Here is a 17,287-nt window from a genome sequence, read left to right as displayed (position 1 = left end):
CGAATTTGATCGATCGCCAACAAGGTAGTCTTTATTTATTTTTAAAAGATTATTTTTTTTTTAACTCAACGTTATTAATTTGGTGATTCATTTATACAATCTTAAAACATAAAATAGTATCGTTTAGCAGATTTGGTTTACTATATTTTGGTCGTGATCGAAATTCAAGTACGCAGTTTCCGTGTGCGCTGTAAAGACTATTGTGTTTCTGAGAATCTCATATTTACGTTTCGGTTAGGTTAGTGGAATTTGTAAACGTCCCTTTTATATATTACAGAAATTATTATTTTCTTCCAAGATAATTCCTTGACCGCATCGTGGAAACGTTACCTTGCTGTCCACGGTTCGCCGTATTAAAGTTCTAATATTACCGTTTTAATTGTATTATTATTGTTGTCATTATATATTAAAACATTATATTTAATATTCATTTTCATATATAATATTAATTTAATATAATAACGTTTTGTATCGTGCTTAGGACTTTCTGAGAGCGACGAAAAAAAGGCGTTAACCAAACCTAAATATCCGGTAAACTAACCTAATTGTTATATATATATATATATATACAGGGTGTCATGGAATGTTTTACCGAACTTCAAATGAGACATTCAGGATGCTAAAATTATTTAAAATTTAAAAAAAATGAATACCATTTATTGTACCCATAGAGCATCCTGAATGTCTGATTTGAAGCTCAGTAGAACTTTACATGACACCCTGTATAAATATATAGAGTTCTAATATTATAAAATGTTATTCCTTAGGTATCTTTTGAAGGTATCAACAATCCTTATTAGTGACATAGGTAACATTATAAAAGTTAATTATATTTGTGCTATGATATATATACAGGGTGACTCTTTTATCATGAACCACTCAATATATCATAGGGTTTAATAAGAAATTAATTTATTTTATCATATTGTTTTTATACAATGTGATCTCGATTTTTCACAATTATTTTTGTTTTTACCCCCACTAAACTTAGTTTTTTGATAGCACTTTTTGAATATTTTGAAGTTATTAAAGTTTCAAGTTTAGGGCAGGTAAAACGTTGAAGTATAGCATTTTTTTTTATCGACGCGGATTTCCCAAACATACTTCCCCTTCCATCCTAACTTTAAAACTCTTAAAATTTAAAAATAGTTATCCGAAACTGGTTATCGGCCAGTCAACATTTTAGGTACATTAAAAAGTTAATGAAATATATACGTTACCATTTAGGCTTTAAAAGTTGCTATCAAAAAAACTAAGTTGGGGGGGGGGGGGGTAAAAACAAAAAAAATTATATAAAATTGAGATCACATTGTATAACAACATTTTCTTAAGTAAATATGGCAAATATAAATGTTCCTTATTAAACATAGTTATACTTTATAAAAGTTAATTCTATTTAAGTTATGAATTAGTAGTTTTTTTTTTTTTTGACAGAAAGGATCCAATGACAACAGTCCAAGTTACAAATATATATTTATATTCAGTTAAAAATACAGCTTGTTAATAAATATTAATATACAAAATTATATTGTGTAAACTTTTACTATAACTAAACAAAAAATATGTATTTCACAATAAACTTCTAATATCTGGCAAATTTAAAATATCTTGTTTTGCATTAGTACAACTTCAAATTTGGTCACCATATACTTCCCTAAACATTTTGACACTGTACCTCAATGAACTGTTGCAAATAAAAATAGAATGGAAATCAAAACGCCAGTACTATGTAACCTACCAGTGTATGTGTTCTGAATTATTTATATGCAGGATGATCTAAGGGATGTCTTATATCACCTTGTGTATAGATTTTAAAAAATGTTTCTTTAAAATGTTTAATTCAACTATACAAAATTTTTTTAATTTGGAAAACAATTTTTGGGGGGCATAGCAGCTATAGGGGAAGGGGGTAAAGCCAATGGGAACAACTAATAAATAGTTAGCCCCACTAAACGATTACTGGAACAACTTTTTATTTAGTACTTTCAACTAGATATTTATTGAGCCCCTATAATAAGCGTACATTAATTTAGAACAACTTTTTAATAACTTAGTCTAAAATAGAAATGTATTGGGCCCTCATACATATTAACCATACATTTAGTTGGAATATCTTAGTATTTTGTTGAGAGTTTATTTAACACCTTAATTTATAGGTTAACATATATATTTAACATTTTCACATATTGTTATCGAAAAGTGTCAGAAATATTTAAATATTGGACAAAAGTTTCATGCAACGCTAGCGAAAATTGTTTATTACTACCGTAATGTTTGCTCCATCTCGCAGGTTTTTTGGAAACACGTATTGTTTTATTTTTTTACAAATAACACTGCCTTTTGCGTCATACTTTAATAAAACTTCTACTATATAGTCTGAATATACTTGCTAAATAATGTATATTATGTTCATTTAAATTTTTCACTGTACGTTTTAAGACTGTGTATTGTAATTTGCATTGTCTCTCGTAGAAGAGTTTTTCAGTATAACAAGTTCATTAGTAAATTATGCAGAAATTAACTATTTGTATTTTAGTTTTCATTATTATGGAACTATCATTGGGTATGTCTTATTTGTATTTCTTTTTTACAATACATTCTCAGGTTCAATACTATAATGGTCAACATTTTATGGACTCTAATTAAATGACAAATTGTATTTTAAGTTAATTGAATGGAGAAATTATTTTAATTTAAAAATTATGTAAGCGAGTATGAATTTTTATTGAAATCTAATTTTGTTTTTTATATTTAGTCACACAGGGTCGACCATTTCCAAGTATGTTTATAAATTATATACAGCTATACATTTTATATATAATTTTATACACTTTTTCTATTTACCTTGTATATTTTTACTGATTTATTTTACAATATGACCGTGTAGTAATATACACCTAAAAGTAGATAACAATACCATTACAGATTACATTCCTTATACGTTTGTTTTTGGAGTATATTTACACGGTACAAAAATGTAACAAAATATTTGATAAAAATAATTATTTATTTATTTTATGTTGAAAAGTTTGAGACGAGGAAATACCAATACGTGTAAATTAGGATATCTAACCATTTATTATATTGCTATACAAAACTATGTCATTTTTTTGTTATTAAACAGTAATTATATTTGTGTTATTTGTTGGTTAGGTGAAAAAGAGTCGGAAATAAACCTTGGTAATCTTACGTTTTTTTTTTTTTAATACAAGCGCCAAAACGCCAAATACGATATACCTTTTGGAACACTCCCACGCAGATTTTTTTGAAACTCATTCTGCCTGTCTGTTTCAACAAAAAGACCGCTTTTCGTCAGAAAATCAATTTTTTTTTTTGTTGTTTTGGTCGTTTCGTGTAAATTGATGATTCAATTTTTAGTTCCTTTACACTTTATTTTAATCGTTTTTTTATAGTATTATTAGACATAAAACAAAATTTGTAAAAAATTAATTTCTTATGTAAAATAATTGATATTTTTTCTTGTAACAGAAAATCATTAAATCGAGTTTATAATCTAAAAAGCGTGTTCTGATCTTTTTATTAGAAAGCTAATTAAACTTTACATGAAATGTGTGAGTTTTAAACTAACAGCTTCATAAAAACGCTAAAAAAAAAGAGTTGGAAATACAATAGATTATTTGAAAAACGGCGAAAAAAGATCACAATAATCAAAAAAGGTGAAATATATATGTGTAAAATTAAGATAAATTTGTGTTTTTCAGATTATAAACTTAGTTAATGATTTTCTGTTTCTCATAAAAAAAATCGATATTTTTTCAGTAAGTAGAGATTTTTTATAAAAGAAACTGTTGTTTTATCATTTTTTTATGACAGTAGATACTATAAAAATTGATAAAAAACAAAAGTAATTAAAATAGCTGATTTTACTTTGTACGACTATGGCTATAATAACTGCCAGATAAATTTGAGAATATTCTTTACTTCGTAATGGACATGCAGGGTAAGTTTCAATTTTTTTAAACAAGCTTCCAACATTAGTCCTGACTTGTTTTTTAATTTTTTCAACTAGAAATGTATTGTGCCATTATATTAACCATAGTTTTAGCCAATAATTTCATGCATTACTGGAACAACTTTTTATTTAGTTCTTTCGACTAGAATTTTATTGAGCCCCTATAATAAGCGTACTTTTATTAGGACCATTTTTTTAATAACTCAACCCTACTAGAAATGTATTGTGTCCTTAAATTAATCATAATTTTATTTATAACATCTTTGTATTTTTTTGGAAAGTAACTTAATCACTAAAATGTGTAGGTTGAAAAATATATTTAACATTTTAACTTATTGATTTCGAAAATTATCAGGAGTATTTGGAATATAGGACAATAATTTCATGCAACGCTAACCAAAGTCGTTTATTGCTTACGAAAATTTTATCTGGCACACGTGTTTGTATAAAAATATGTAAATTCTGTTATTTTCCAAAGAACATTGCCTTTTGCATCATACTTTAATAACACTGTTTTTATATAGTTTGAATAACGTTTGTTAAATAATGTAAAATATTTTAAAAAAGCAAACTAAAAATTAGAAATATTTTTTAGAAAAAAAAGAGTCTTATACCTAATGATCATCTGTTTTCAACATTATACTTATATTTGATATATCTTTATTATTGATTTTTATACTACCCTCTTACACAGAAAAACTTTATAGTTGGTCCCACATAAACTATGTTTACTATAGGGGCACATAAATATTTAGGTGGTACAACTAAATAAATAGTTGGCCCATGCGTCATACTTTAGTAACACTGTTTTTTTATAGTTGGAATAACGTTTGTTAAATAATGTATTTTATATTAATTTGAATATTTCATTGACACTTAAGTTTCCAGATTTAATCGTAGATAATTTAAAAAAAAAATGAAAAATTAGAAATATTTTAGAAAAAATGTGTAATAAATTATCTATTTTAAGTATTAGACACATATCTGATATGTCTTTACTATTCATTTGCATACCACCCTACTACACAGAAAAACTTTATAAATGGTTCCACTTAAACTATGTTTACTGTAGGGTCACATAAATATCGAGGTAGAACAACTAAATGTTTACTGGAACAACTTTTTATTTAGTTCTTTCAAATAGAAATTTACTAAGTCCCTATAATAAGTCTTCTTTTATCAGGACCGAATTTTTAAAAACTCAGTCTAACTATTAATGGATTGTGCCATTATATTAACTACAGTTTTAGTTGAACCCACTTTGTGGTTTTTAGAGACTGTTTTCGTCAGTAAATCAATTTTTTTTTGTTTACTTTGGCCCTGTCATGATTTGTATTACATGTCGGTTTAGGTGGTGATTTGAGGGATATCAACATAGGTCAGTATAAACTTAGAAGTTAATAGTTACCTAATGGATAATATATATTATATATATACATACATACATATATATAACTACACAGGGTGATTATTTTATTATATATCTCTCAATATCTTATAGTGTTCAACAAGATATTATAATTTTATTTTCATTATGTAATCTCAATTTTTTACATTTTCATTTGTTCCCCCTTACCAACTTAATTTTATTGATAGAAACCTTTGATACTTAAATAGTAAAGCTAATGAAAAGTATATGTTGCCATTTAAAATTCGAAAGCTGCTAACAAAAAAACTAAGGTAGGAGGTGGTAAAAACAAAAAAAAATGGGAAAAACTGTTATCAAATTGTATAAAAACATAATGAAAAAAAATAATTTTTTTATTTAACTCTTTGGATTATTAAGTGGCCCACGATGAAAGAATCACCTGTATAGTGTTAGACCAGATAAGTCTACAAAATTCAATAGGGATTTAATTTTTTTTTTACGTAAAAGCTGCACCAAAATACTTAAAAAACTATATAAAACATGACTCCTATTTAAACTCCTTTAATTTTTATTTTTTTAAATACTATTTTGTCAATTTAAAGCTAGCAAACATTAATTTGATATGTATAATTTGTTGAACTATAGATAGCAAAAATAAGTGTTCAGGTATAGTAAAGACAGTATATAGAGTATATTATAATATACTCTATATTATATTTTTTTAATTTAATTATTATTTTTGTATACTATTAAGTCAGTTCATTTTCTTATCATTGTCCTTCTTTTTTCCTTGATTTTCGTTTAACCCTTTCTCTAACATTATAAGTACAATCCTCTAGCAATACATGAGATGGGTTAATATTCATTTACTGGAATAAGTATAGTACCCCCCGTAACAGATTAAAAATCGTGTAAAAAATGTTATATTTAAAACTATTATTTTCTTACATATTCACTATTAAAAATGTTTTATTGTAATAAGTTTTCAAATAACTAAAAAATGTTTTTTTGTATTTTAGGCTGTGCGTCTGGAATAAAAAAACGTATGTTTTTCATCACTTATTACTTTGTTTTATTTAATTTTGTTTGAACAATTGAATATGGTACCAAAACTATTCACGATAAAAACTAGTTTAATTTTGACGTCTTAAATGTCTTGTTCATTTATTTTAAAATGTTCGATTATGAATAATTCTATAATCGAATATCTTTGAAAAAATTTAAACATGTATGCACTGCAACATAATATATGTCATTATAAAACACATCGAACTTGACAAATAATTAACATCTTATAATAGAATTTTGATTCGTTAATATGACAGACTTTTCCTTTAAACTGGTTTAGTGTGATGTTAATAGTTATCATCAATAAATTATGTACTAAGGCTCAAAGGTTAGTACAGTTGAGCGACTTTGATTAGATTACATCATTTTGTGCTCTTTTAAAATTGTACACTAATTAGTTTTAAATCATAATCTTCAAGTTATTTTTAAATACCTAATACTTTATTTGCTTGAAAGTTGGTGCAGTTGCCGGAAGCGTGGCGCGCGGACTCATTCCAGATTGCAGATTAGGAGGTAGTCATTACTTATTTTCAAAAGATAATTTTTTTTAAATCAATAAAATTAACATTATTAGTTTGTTGATTCACTTATATAATCTAAATCATAACCCGTCGAACCCGTTTTTCTAACATACGTTCAAACCACTAGCAATTGATGAGATGTGTTAATATTCTTCTACCGGTATTAGAATAGTATCCCTCTGAACAGTTTTAAAAACCTGTAAAAAATGTTAAAATTAAAAGCTATCATTTGCTTTCAATTTCACTAAAATAAATTGTTATTGTTAAATGTTCTCAAATAAATAAAAAACCTTTTTTTTTTTGTAGTTTTAAAATATAATAGATTTTGTGCATGTGGATATCATCAGTGCAAGTGCAACCGTAAGTGGACGTCCCTTTTTCATAATACTTAAATTATTTTTTCCTTCTATGATAATTCATTGAACGCATCGTGGAAATGTTACCTCGCTGACCGCGGGCCGCCGTAATAAACTTCTAATATTACAGTTTAATAATATTACTATTATTGTCATTATATATTAAAATATTATATTTTAATATTTATTTTCATACATAATAATAATTTATAATAATAACGTATCGTATCTTGTTTAGAATATTCTGAGAGATACAGTAAACAGGAACAGGAAGCTCATTCAAAAGAAACCATGAAACATTTATCACCGGTAAACTAACCTAATTTTTATATAAATATATAACAATAAGAAATTAACAATTTTTTCTTCATATTGTTCTTATATAAATATATATTTTTTTGATAGTACTTTTTGAATTTTTTTATGTTATTTAAGTTTTAAGTTTAGGGCAAGAGGGAAGGTGGAGTATAGTATTATTTTTATCTGCGCGGATTTACCAACCGCACTTCCCCTCCAAACCTAACTTTAAAACTCTACAAATTTAAAAATAGTTATCCGAAACTGGTTATCGACCAGTCAACATTTTTAGTAAATTATTCTCAATATAGAAAGTTAATTGAATAACGTATGTAACCATTTAAGTTTCAAATGTTGCTATCAAAGAAACTAAGTTGGGAGGGGGTAAAAACAAAAAAAATTATAAAAAATTTAGATCACATTGTATAACAACAATTTGAAGAAAAATTTTAATTTCTTATTTAACCCTATGAGATAATAAGTGGTTCATGATAAAAGAATCACCCTGTATATTTATAGTTCTAATATTATAAAATAATATTTCTTAGGAAACTGAGGAAAAACTATTTCCACATGAAAAGCATACTACATAGGTAACATTATAAAAGTTAATTCTATTTAAATTATGAATTATGAATTTTTTTTTTTTTGACAGAAAGGATCTAATGACAACAGTGCAAGTTACAAATATATATTTATATTCAGTTAAAAATACAGCTTGTCAATAAATATAAAAATACAAAATTAAATTGTGTAAACTATTACGAAACCAAAAACCTGTTTTTCACAAAATTATAATAAACTTCTTTTATCTGGCAAATTTAAAATATGTTGTTTTGCATTAGTACAAGTTTAAACTTGGTCGCTATATTTTCACCCGTTATTATTATTGTAGCTTTGTTCAAGTACAATGTGTATATGATTTCTTCATCGTTATAGCCTATATCAACATTTTGCATAATTTCAAAGAGATTTGTCGAGATAATACGACGGATTAAATTAAAATATAATATTTGTTATTGGTTGAGGCGCTTTGAATGTGGCATGTTATCCTTTGACAATTGATTTGGTGTGAAAACACAGTACGTAGTATAATCTTGAGAAAAAAGCAGCATGTACAAAGAAAAGTGTTCATAATTCTAAGTAAACTGATTTCAAATACACAGTATCTTCTTAAAAATGAAAAAGTATAGGTAATAGACTAATTATTACAAAACAATAATTTCAAAAATATTAAGGATACTTATTACTAATAACTCATGCAGAAAAATTAATAATTAATTGTAATAAATAAAGTACAAATTAATAATTTTAACAGTGAATATTTAGAAAATTATCTTCTTCATCTTTGCCTTATACTCTCAACTACACGAGGTCAGCCAAATATTTGAAATCAAAAAACTAATTTTCCTAATGTATAGATATTTGTAGATACTGCATATCTCTTTAGGAGTGAAGGGTAAAATCTATATTATATCTGTAAAAATGAGGAAACTCCATGGGTAATATCTACTATTATGAAAAAAACAATAAAAATGCTATCTTAGCTCAGTGTAAATGATCGCCACATAGCATCTAATTGGACGTCATATCAAAATTAGAATTTAATTACCAGTGTTACGAGCAAAGCTTTGGTTTTTGAAGAAAAAGTTTAATTGAAATAATACACACCGAAAGAGGCCAAGTTTGCCAATAACAATTACTTTAGATATCTGTGTTTATATTTATTATTAATAAATACATAATACGTAATGCGTTAAGCTAGTGGCTCTGGTGGACTTCTCGAGAGCTGGTGTGCTTAAAAAGCTGTCCTACACAAGAAACATTGTGGACTACGGGCTATTTTCCCCTTCCACAAGTATTCCAGGAAGCACCTGTCAACGCTTGTGTTAGGTGAAACGTGACTACGGAGATCGGTTATTTTTCATTTAAGCCTTATAAATTACCTCTTAGGAACAATTTCTTAACTATTAGCATACACTACATGGAGATGCAGATCTATTGTACAGAAAATGTATAGTAGATCTAGACATAGAAAACTAATAAAATGTTAAAGTGTTTTATAAGTTATTTGAGTGTTAAGTACAAGAAAAATACCTTTTTCGAGATTCAATACAGCTAACGGCAGGTACAAGAAAAATAGTAACACAGCATTTTATTGAAATATAATTATATTATGAGTAGTCTATAAAATGCCGATTCTGGCCCTCAAAGGAAGCCGCCGACTATTGCTATACTCAAATGTCAAGGTCAATGACGTAAACAAGTGTGTAATTTCGCCAACACCTATTGTTAATTCCATTAAAAATGTGCAAGCTCAGCATTTTTCTAGCCCTCAAAGGAAGCCGCTACCTATTGTTATAATTAAAATTCCATTGTTATCAAGGGTAAGCTATCATATGTATTGTCATATGATAGATTTAAGACGGGATTATCTGTTCGCGTAAACATATACACCAGAGATAACACGCACGCCGTCATCATTTAGGATACGGTTGTCGTCTATCAAACGCACGCGCCTTTAAATATTACATCTTAATAATTCATAACATTATAACTAAAAATATAAATATTAAAAGTGTTTTATTTGATTTCAAGGAATAACGCACAACAAAATAAATTAGTAAATAGTCAGCTAAAATTGGCCAATTTAAAACAAAAACCTGTTTTATTTTCTATTGAGGTGGACAAGATAAAGATTTCACTTGTATCCAGATTTGTTGTTTGGTAGGATTGTACAACAATACAAAACTGCTGCCAATATATAAAATCTACCGAGGTTGTCGACTCTGTTATTTAAAAACTAACCTGTACACACAACAATATTAACTACTACAATAGGTTTGGAAACTAAATTTTTCGAGTATCGCCAAATGGTGCAATAATGGAACCAATTTTAAGTAGTAATAATACTCGATTATTTTTACATTCCATTATAGACGTACCGGCTACAAACGGCTTTGAAACCCAATTTTTTATCTGTTGGAAGATGATTAACAAAATGAACCACTCTTGGATTATTTTCCTTCGTAGTTATCAACCTTCAAGACCATACTGTCAGACATTTAAAAGCAATCTGTTATAGATCTGGAACCTAGGAATTACTGATTCTTATACACACACATTCGTTCAAATAATACAAAAATTATATCAATTGTACAGTAATATAATTATTAGTATATTTACATTATTTCTTCGTACCACACTACTAAACAAATGTGTGAATTGCCTAATACTTTTTATAATGAAAAGATTCATGATTATATACAAAATGTTTGCCTTCGTGATTTTTTTTCTAGCCAACTCCTTTTTCTTTCCTAGATCACTCTTGGATTGAATAATTAGTTTTACCCAACTTTTATCATTTCTTCTATTGTGTCTTATAATTAATGAATAATTGGTTTCAACATCATACTTATATTTGATATATCTTTACTATTGATTTGTATACCATCCTCCTACACAGAAAAACTTTATAGCTGATCCCACTAAAACTATGTTTACTATAGGGACACATTGATATCCAGGTGGTATAACTAAATAAATAGTTGCCCCAACTAAATGTTTACTGGAACAACTTTTTATTTAGTTCTTTCAAATAGAAATTAATTAGGCCTCTATAATAAGCGTGCTTTAATTAAGACCAACTTTTTAATAGATCAACTTAACTCGAAATGTATTGTGCCCTTAAATTAATCATAATTATTTAATAACATATATACTTAACATTTTGACTTATTGTTATCAAAAAATATCAGTAATATTTGAAATATTGGACAATAATTTCATGCAACAAAAATTGTTTATTGCTAACGAAATATTTTATACGGCACGTGTGTTTGTTTAGAAATATGTACATTCTGTTATTTTCAAAATAACATTGCCATTTGCGTCATACTTTAGTAACACTGTTTTTTTTATAATTGGAATAACGTTTGTTAAATAATGTATTTTATATTAATTTGAATATTTCATTGACACTTAAGTTTCCAGATTTAATCGTAGATAATTTAAAAAAAAAAATGAAAAATTAGAAATATTTTAGAAAAAAATTGTAATAAATCATCTATTTTAAATATTAGACACATATCTGATATGTCTTTACTATTCATTTGTATACCACCCTGCTACACAGAAAAACTTTATAAATGGTTCCACTTAAACTATGTTTACTGTAGGGTCACATAAATATCTAGGTAGAACAACTTAATGTTTACTGAAACAACTTTTTATTTAGTTCTTTCAAATAGAACTTTATTAAGACTCTATAATAAGCATTCTTTTGTCAGGACCAATTTTTTTATAACTCTGTCTAACTAGTAATGGAATGTGCCCTTATATTAACCACAGTTTTAGTTGGAGCAGCTTTGTATTTTTTAGAGACTGACTTATTTTCTTAATTTTTATGTTAAATAATATTCTTAAATACATACATTTAACATATGTCAAATAATATATTTAACATTTTGACTTATTGATTTCGAAAATTATCAGGAATATTTTGAATATAGGACAATAATTTCATGCAACTCTAACCAAAATTGTTTATTGCTAACGAAATGTTTTATCCTGCACATGTGTTTTCTTAAAAACCTGTACGTTCTGCTATTTTCCAAATAACATTGCCACCTGCGTCATACTTTAATAACACCGTTTCTATTAAGTTTGAATAACGTTTGTTAAATAATGTATTTTATATTCACTGAATATTTCATAGACCCATAAGTTTCCAGATTTAAAAATCGTAAAAGATTTTAAAAAAGCAAATGAAAAATTATAATTATTTTAAAAAAAAAATGTAATAAATCATTTATTTTAAATATTTGATATATCTTTGCTATTTATTTGTATACCACCCTCCTATACAGAAACACTTTATTGTTGGTCCCTTTTTTTGTTACTCTTAAATGACAGGTTGACATTATATGCATGCAATTTCATAAAATAATTATGATAAATACAACCGATATTTATATATTTCATTGAAATATTTTAAATATTGGGCAATTTTTTATTGTATTACCAAAAATTGTTTATTACTACCTTAATGTTTGCTCTACCTCACAGGTTTTTTGGAAACATGTATTGTTTTGTTTTTTACAAATAACAGTACCTTTTGCGTCATACTTTAATAAAACTGCTACTGTATAGTCTGAATACACTTGCTAAATAATGTATTTGATGTTCATTTAAATTTTTCACTGTACATTATAAGATTGTGTATCGCAGTTTTCATTGTCTATCGTGAAGTATTTTTCAGTATAACAAGTTCATTAGTAAATTATGCAAAAATTAACTATTTGTATTTTAGTTTTCATTATTATGGAACTATCATTGGGTATGTCTTATTTGTATTTCTTTTTTACAATACATTCTCAGGTTCAATTATATAATCGTCAAAATTGTATGGATTCTAATTAAATGACAAATTGTATTTTAAGTTAATTGAATGGAGAAATTATTTTCATTTAAAAATTATGTAAGCGAGTATGAATTTATATTGAAACCTAATTTTGTTTTTTATATTTAGTCACACAGGGTCGACCATTTCCAAGTATGTTTATAAATTATATACAGCTATACATTTTATATATAATTTTATAAACTTTTTCTATTGACCTTGTATATTTTTACTGATTTATTTTACAATATGTCCGTGTAGTAATATACACCTAAAAGTAGATAACAGTACCATTACAGATTACATTCTTTATACGTTTGTTTTTATAGTTTTTCACGGTACCAAAATTAAACAAAATATTTAATTAAAAAAATGATTTATTTATTTTATGCTGAAAAGTTTGAGGCGAGGAAATACCAACACTTGTAAATTAGGATATCTAATCATTTATTATTTTTCTATACAAAACTATGTCATTTTTTTGGTATTAAACAGTAATTATATTTGTGTTATTTGTTGGTTAGGTGGAAAAGAGTGGAAAAATAACCTTGGTAATTTTACGTTGTTTTTTATTAAAACAAGCGCCAAAACGCCAAATACGAACAACCTTTTGGAGTACTCCCCTGCAGACATTTTTGAAACTCATTCTGCGTGAGAATATTCTTTTCATTGTAATAGACATGCAAAGTTTCAAAACCGCTGGGGGTTGCTCCGAATGATCGTTCATAATTAGTGTTTTAACCCAACTATATATTTATATGCATACCATTTGAAAATTGTATTAAGTTCCTATAATAAGTCTGCTTTTATCATGAACGAATTTTAAATAACTCAGTCTATCAAGTAATGGATTGTGCCCTTATATTAATTACAGTTTTAGTTGAACCAACTTTGTGTTTTTTAGAGACTGACTTATTACCTTAATTTATATGTTAAATAATATATTTAACATTTTAACTTATTGTTATCGAAAAATATCAGGAATAATTAAAATTTTAGACAAAAGTTGTACGTAACGCTAACCAAAATTGTTTATTGCTAACAAAATAATTTATTCGGCACATGTGTTTGTTTAGAAATATGTACATTCTGTTATTTTCCAAAAAACATTGCCATTTGCGTCATACTTTAAAAACACTGTTTCTGTATAGTTTGAATAACGTTTGTTAAATAATGTATATTTTATTCATTTGAATATTTCATTGACTCATAAGTTTTCAACTATTTTTAATCGTAAAATATTTTAAAAAAGCAAACTAAAAATTAGAATTATTTTATAGAAAGAAGATTCTGATACTTAATGATCATTCTGTTTTCAACATTATACTTTTATTTGATATAACTTTACTATTGATTTGTATGTATACTACCCTCTTACACAGAAAAACCTTATAGTTGGTCCCACTTAAACTGTGTTTACTATAGGGACACATAAATATCCAGGTGATACAACTAAATAAATAGTTGGCCCAACTAAACATAAAAATTTAAAAATTGTTAAAGTTTTTAAAAAAAGCAAACTAAAAATCCAGTAAAGTAGGGTGGGGCTTAGTGGGGAGGGGAAGTTCACAGGTTTACAGGAATTTTTGTTAACAACAGTGATAAAATCACTTTTAAATAAACACTTTTTACATATTTGTAAATACAGCACCCTAATTTAATACTTTCTAACTTTGCTGGTGTACACTGTGCTTAGTTTGGACTGTGAAACTCACTCTTCGGGTCTGACCCAACAATAAGAATGTTTTTCGTCAGTTTTATTCAATTTTTTTTTTTTGTTTATTTTGGTCCTGTCATGATTTGTATTACATGTCGGTTTAGATGACAAATTGAAGGATGTCAATATAGGTCAGTATAAACTAAGAATTTAATAGTTACCTATTGGATAATATATATTATATTTACATACATACATACATACAAGTACACAGGGTGATTATTTTATTATATATCTCTCAATATCTCATAGTGTTCAACAAGATATTATAATTTGTTTTTATAATGTAATCTCAATTTTTTACATTTTCATTTGTTTCTTCCCCCTTACCAACTAAATTTTATTGATAGAAATATTTGATACTTAAATAGTTAAGCATATATTTCATTAACTTTTTAAATTGAGAATAATGTACTAAAATCTTTGACTGGCTGTGAACCAGTTTTGGGCAGGTATTTTTAAAGTTATAAGGGTTAAAAGTTATATTTACATACATACATATATATATACAAGTACACAGGGTGATTATTTCAACCATTCAATATCTCATAGTGTTCAACAAGATATTATAATTTGTTTTTTATAATGTAATCTCAATTTTTTACATTTTCATTTGTCTCTTCCCTCCTACTAACTTAGTTTTATTGATAAAACCTTTGATACTTAAATATTATTGCATATTATTGCACTTCATTAACTTTTTAAATTGAGAATAATGTACTAAAACCTTGGACTGGTTGTGTCCAGTTTTGGACAAGTGTTTTTAAAGTTATGATGGGAAGGGAAGTGCGGTTGAATAGTGCGCGCAGTTAAAAATAATACTACAACCCACTCTTCCTCCCGACTTTAACTTGAAACCTCAATAACTAAAAAATAGTTCAGTCGAACGAAAAATGATTTGTCATACATGTTTTATAAACAATTATTTCATAATAAATATAGTTAATTGGATTTCCACTTATTTCTCTATATCTATATCTAAAAATTTTAATACATTTTTATAAGTCATATTTTTAAAAAAATGTTAATAATACTAGACCAGATAAGTCTGCATTATGTAGAAGCTGCACAAAAGTACTAAAACATCGTATAAAACATGATTGCTACTTATACTCGATTAATTTTAATTTTTATAAATACTGTTATGTCAATTTTAAGTTGGCAAACATTAATTTGATATGTATAATTTGTTGAATTATAGATGGCAATCAACAAATAAAGGGTTTTAAATGTATAGTATTGGCCGTAGAGTTAGTAGATGCCTAATGTGCAATTTTTCGTTATATTTAAACACCAAAAAAATTTTTAAAAATTGATATCCGAAACTTGTTATCGACCAGTCAACGTTTTTAGTACATTTTTCTCAATTTAAAATGCTAATGAAAAGTATATGTTGCCATTTAAAATTCGAAAGCTGCTAACAAAAAAACTAAGGTAGGAGGTGGTAAAAACCAAAAAAAATGGGAAAAACTGTTATCAAATTGTATAAAAACATAATGAAAAAAAATAATTTTTTTATTTAACTCTTTGGATTATTAAGTGGCCCACGATGAAAGAATCACCTGTATAGTGTTACTCTTACCGTTTCTCTAACACTATAAGTTCAAACCACCAGAAATACATGAGATGTGTTAATATTCATGGACTGGAATAAGTATCGTATCCCTCTTAACAGTTTTAAAATCGCGTAAAAAATGTTATACTTAGGACTATAATTTTTTTACATATTCACTATTAAAAATGTTTCATTGTAATAAGTTTTCAAATAACTAAAAATGTTTTTTTGTATTTTAGGCTGTGCGTCTGGAATAAAAAAAAGTATGTTTTTCATCACTTATTACTTTGTTTTATTTAATTTTGTTTGAACAATTGAATATGGTACCAAAAATATTCACGATAAAAACTAGTTTAATTTTGACGTCTTAAATGTCTTGTTCATTTATTTTGAAATGTTCGATTATGAATAATTCTATAATCGAATATCTTTGAAAAAATTTAAACATGTATGCACTGCAATATAAATTGTGTCATTATAAAACACATCGAACTTGACAAATAATTAACATCTTATAATAGAATTTTGATTCGATAATATGACAGACTTTACCTTTAAATTGGTTTAGTAAGATGTTAATAGTTATCATCAATAAGTTATGTATTAAGGCTCAAAGGTTAGTACAGTTGAGCGACTTTGATTGATTACATAATTTTGTGCTCTTTTAAAATTGTACACTAATTAGTTTTAAATCATAATCTTCAAGTTATTTTTAAATACCTAATACTTTATTTGCTTGAAAGTTGGTGCAGTTGCCGGAAGCGTGGCGCGCGGACTCATTCCAGATTGCAAAGTAGGAGGTAGTCACTACTTATTTTCAAAAGATAATTTTTTTTAAACCAATAAAATTAACACTATTAGTTTGTTGATTCACTTATATAATCTAAATCATAACCCGTCGAACTCGTTTTTCTAACATACGTTCAAACCACTAGCAATAGATGAGATGTGTTAATATTCTTCTACCGGTATTAGAATAGTATCCCTCTGAACAGTTTTAAAAACCTGTAAAAAATGTTAAAATTGAAAG

General features: G+C 26.5%; 2 long non-coding RNA genes across 2 annotated transcripts; both read left to right on the top strand.

Moving 5' to 3' along the window:
• The first annotated feature begins 7,238 nt into the window (after window positions 1-7,238).
• Window positions 7,239-8,345, top strand: LOC126841417 (uncharacterized). Its single transcript, XR_007686173.1, has 4 exons — window positions 7,239-7,291; window positions 7,526-7,596; window positions 8,133-8,177; window positions 8,240-8,345. It is a non-coding gene; the product is annotated as an uncharacterized LOC126841417 (long non-coding RNA).
• Window positions 8,346-13,509: 5,164 nt separating this feature from the next.
• LOC126841418 (uncharacterized) lies at window positions 13,510-17,057 on the top strand. The gene is made up of 4 exons (XR_007686174.1): window positions 13,510-13,536; window positions 14,807-14,833; window positions 16,497-16,520; window positions 17,001-17,057. It is a non-coding gene; the product is annotated as an uncharacterized LOC126841418 (long non-coding RNA).
• The last annotated feature ends 230 nt before the right edge of the window (window positions 17,058-17,287 follow it).

This window comes from Adelges cooleyi, unplaced genomic scaffold (assembly GCF_023614345.1).
Source record: "Adelges cooleyi isolate 19-005CV unplaced genomic scaffold, UGA_ACOO_1.1 ACOO_flye_CR_arks_rails_tigmint_CR_PRNA_381, whole genome shotgun sequence".
Lineage (NCBI taxonomy): Eukaryota > Metazoa > Arthropoda > Insecta > Hemiptera > Adelgidae > Adelges > Adelges cooleyi.
Note: the sequence above shows the minus strand (reverse complement) of the source record. Positions and strands in the feature narration are given on the sequence as shown.